Here is a 4,537-nt window from a genome sequence, read left to right on the forward strand (position 1 = left end):
TCATGCATTTGTTCGCTGTATCTGACAATACCCATACCCAGCTCCTGGCCACCATGGCCCTGGGCAGTCCCCAATGCACAACCCCCTCTTGTTTTCACGTCCTCCCCTTTCTTTTCCTTTTCTTTTCATTTTGGTAACCCACCTAGTCCAGTTAGTGCCACTTGCTGGAATGTGTACCAGTCATGGTGGCTTGACCTTGAACAGGTCTTGTACAGGTAGCCATGGCTCCTGTAAGTTCATAGTACAATGGCTGTGCAGTGGCTGTGGCATATCTAGAAGACAGCATGTCACAGCATGCCACACTCTCTGGCTCTGACATTCTATAAGTTAGTTCCCTCTTCCATGACGTCCCCCGAACTTTGTGGGAAAGGTTGCTTGCTACAGATTCCCATTTAGGGTTGAAGAAAACACAAAAGTCACTCATTCTCACCAATCTGACCAGTTTCTGCCTAGTGCAGAAAAGAGGCTTATTTGGCAAAGGCTGAGAGCAGCACTTACCTATGGATATAAAAAGAAATATTTAGAAGGAAGTCTTACCTGTCTATTCAGTAAAACAATAGCAGTGGGTTCCCTATTATGACCTATGACTTATGAACCATGAGCCACGGACTTTTGACCAGGTTCACAGTATCAGGCATCAATTCCTTCCTATAGTGTAGGACTCAAATCTAATCAGAAAGTGACTGGTTAACCCATAACCTTCCTGTCACCATTGCATCTGTGGGCACATCTTCTCTGTCAGGTTGATATTGTAGCCTCCAGGGACCGGTTCTTGGTGGCATTGTTTATAACCCCACCCCACCCCTCAGTTGCCAGAAAAGCACCTCTCGGCACTATGAAAGTTAACCAGCAGGAAAGAAATTCTCAGGCCATTTCTACCTTGACTACTCTGTTCTGTTCTGTAATTAAAGTCTGTTGTATCTTCAGCAGCAGGGCTTTACCATGCAGTTAAGGTGGGCAACCAGGACAATAGCAGCTTCTGCTGCCTTGCGGGCCTCCGCAGTCTCTATGACATATCCCATGCCTGGCACTGAGAGTTTTTTCATTTAAAACCCATGTTTCTGAGGGAAGCATTTTGTCAATGCTTTAAACCCATCTTTAGCTTCTGGTTTCTGAAAATATGGCTTTTGTAGTTAAAAACTCACCCTACAGCTGAATTACTGCTCTTCTCTGTGGAGTGATTTTGTTCCAGTGAAGTCTAGAAATGCTTTGTTAGCTCTGATCCAAAAAGATCTCAAACAATGGTCAGGACAGGAAATGCCAGTCTCTTTACCTGTCTTGCTCATGGCGTAAGTGGGTGCTTGAAAAGCTTGCAACAGCTTCAGCCAAAAAGAAGAGCAAACAAGCAAAATACGTGGCATTGGGAGCAAGCTGAAAATTTATACCATACTAGTATTTAACACACACATCAGCGGACAGTGGCTGGGGGTGGGGTGGGGTGGGGGGCAGTGCAAAAGAATCCTGTGTGTGGAGGAGGAGACACTTGAGCCACAGACACAAGAGCTTGTCTGATACTTGGTAATCCATGTAGCTGTTTCTATTTGGCCTTAAGTTTTCCTTTGCAGATGACCTGGAGTAAACAAGGTACATGATGAACTCATTTTTAAACCCACTCTTTGTTTTGTTGAAACGAGACTTGTGGAGTTCAATAAATGCAGAGAAAGCTTGAAAAAGATGAGCTCACATCCAGGCTACTACTTAAGAAAGTCTGGAATCAGCTAGTCTCGTGGATGTTTCAACAGGGAAATCAGATCAAACTGGAAAGGTACCAGATTAATAGATGGAAAAACCTCTGCACAGATCTCAGTAAGGATGTGTTTATTGTACTAATGGAAAATTGTATAACCTGTTAAAAAGTTGAGGTACCTCCAGACTCATCCTCAAGGTATAACACAAGGCAAATTCTATGACATCACTAGACAGGCCCCTCTATCATGTCTTAACCCCACAAATGTGAGAATTTACAATCAACAAACAACAGCCTTTAGTGCACTTTGTAGGAGATTCAGTCCAGGGCTCCATCTAGGCAAACAACTGAGCTGCATCCCCAGCCCAGGGTAGTTTCCTTTTCAGTGGGAAGAGCCATGTGTGTATATATCTTTGTGTATGTGTGTGTGTGCATGTGTGTGTGTGCATAAGCACATGTGTATGCATGTACATGCTGATGTTGGATATTTTCTCTATCATTCTGCACTGTACTTTTTGAGACAGACTTTCTCACTGAATGTAGGACTCATGCCAGTGAGCTGCAGTAAGCTCCTGCCTCCACCTTCCCAGCTCTAGTACGTCAGGTGAGCCCCTTAAAGCCTGACTCTTTACGTGACTGCTTGGAATGGATCCAAACTTAGATCTTTATGCGACAGGTCCCTTACTGACTGAGCCACCTCCCTAGACCCACATTCCTATTTAAGCAGTATCTTTTGTCATCTCTCGTTATATCTGGAACAGAGATGATAGATAGTTGAGACAAATCAAAGAAACTCCTGGGTTCATTGCAACAGAAATCTGACCCCCACAGTAAAAGGCAGCTACAGATGGTCTGGGAACCACCTTAGAAACCTGCTGATGGTGTGCTCTGTGTTCTCCTCAACTGAGCCTCCATTGATGTGCTGGCAGTGGTACTCAGGATCTTGGGTTTTGAGAAATACATCTGAGAGATTGGACCTCCTTATGTTTTCCCATCTGACATTCTGAAAGTAGGGTGTGTGTGTGGTTTTTGTTTTTGTTTTTGTTTTTTTTTTGAATCATAGGTTTATGGTTCTTAAAACTGTAGACTACTGTCCAGAGCAGTATGTGAAACACTAGCTTAAGTGCCTTTTGCTCATTTCAGGGTTGACATTGGACCCAATGCTTGAAACTACTTGCATTGAAAGTCTGTGTGTCCAAGAATATGTCAGACTTTCTGAGCTGACCTCACTCTTGGGGCAAAATCAAGGATCAGAATGTGTGCTTCCCAAAGGCCATGCCCTATGCCATTTGCCCACTTAAACTCTGCGAAAGGATTGGAAAGGCTACAAACTCAAGGGGATAAAAAGTTGTAAAGGATAGCCTGGATTTCACTCATACTTCATTATGTAAAGGCATCTCAATGACAGATAATCTCCTTTGTCTCCAAAGGGCAAGCTGTGAACTGGGTGGAAATGTCAGTTGAGACAGAAGAGCAGCAAACAGCTCTGTTTTCCTATAGTTGTGGTTTTGCATGGTGACGATGACACATGAAGATGAGAACAGGTAGCATGAACTCCAGTCATTATCTGAGTGAACATCTCTGCCAACGCTGAAGGATATGTGTGGGTGTCACCTGCAAGCACAGAGATGGGGAGGGAGGGAGGGAGGGAGAGAGGGAGGAAGGGAGGGAGGGAGGGGGAGGGAAGAAGAGAGAGAGATGAACAAAAGGTTTATTTATGAAGTTTACATTTGATTTCCTTTCCCTTGATAACTTCCTCATCTGAGTTTAGTGTCTAGACTAAATTGATGTACATTTGGTGACTGAGGAAGAGGGTCAGAAAGGTGGGTTTGAATTAGCATCAGCAAAGTTAGCCAGATTCATACAGACTTTTTTTTTCAATTTCTTATGCACACACTGAGCATTCGATACGTTGGCATCCAAAGTGAGGGTTTTTGCTAACGTCTGGGAACCAGTGATATAGATGATATGAAGCAAGACTAGCTGGAGGTTGTCATGGGGATGCTTTTTCATTCCAAACAGGGTGCAACTCATGTTTCATTTGCTTTGTGCCTCTCTGTCCTGTCTTCTTCTTCATTCATCCAACAACATTTTGATGACCGTCTTCCCAGCTCTGAAAAGCGGACTGGGTACAGGAGAAACGATAGAGCAACGCTGTTGTCCTTATCTCTGCGTGGACCAATCAGAGTGTATTTTACAACCCTTCACCTCCTTCTATTCACCTTAAGGCACCTACTTAGTCCTGACTGTAGAACTTAGACATTGTGTATCTACTGTTACTCTGGTGACTGTATAGTTTCTTGTAGCTACTGCAGTCTGTCACTGTAGACAAACAACTGAGATTAGCTGTATTTCAGCAAGCTTTTACTTATGGATATTGGTATTTGATTCTCCTTTAATTTTCTTGCCAGATATTGTGATTCCTCTGATTGCTGCACCATCACCCTAGCCGTATGTACACATACAATCCATTCTTCAGCTCATGGCCTGTGCAGTGTCAGACAGTGGCTAGACTTGGCCTGTAGGCCGCAGTTTGCTGACCTCTGAGACAGAACCAAGGCACCACTTTTAAGCTTTGAGCTTGTCTTTGAACGCCAGACACCATCTAGAAGGGATCAGTCTGGGTGCATGTAAAGACCTCTTGGGAGTGTGAGTGTCCAAGTAACTTTATTTAAAAAAAAAAAAAAAGGCAAGGATTTGCAGAGAATGAGGGAGAGACTTTATCCAAGAGAGAGCTATCCTGGGGAGGAGAAACAGGAAACTAAAAGCAAAGGGGACGAGAATTTCAAGATGACAGCATCCTCGGGAAATTAGTGCTAAAAGCCCAATGATTACTGTTACATTTTCTTT

This window comes from Mus musculus, chromosome 1 (assembly GCF_000001635.26).
Source record: "Mus musculus strain C57BL/6J chromosome 1, GRCm38.p6 C57BL/6J".
Taxonomy (NCBI): Eukaryota; Metazoa; Chordata; class Mammalia; order Rodentia; family Muridae; genus Mus; species Mus musculus.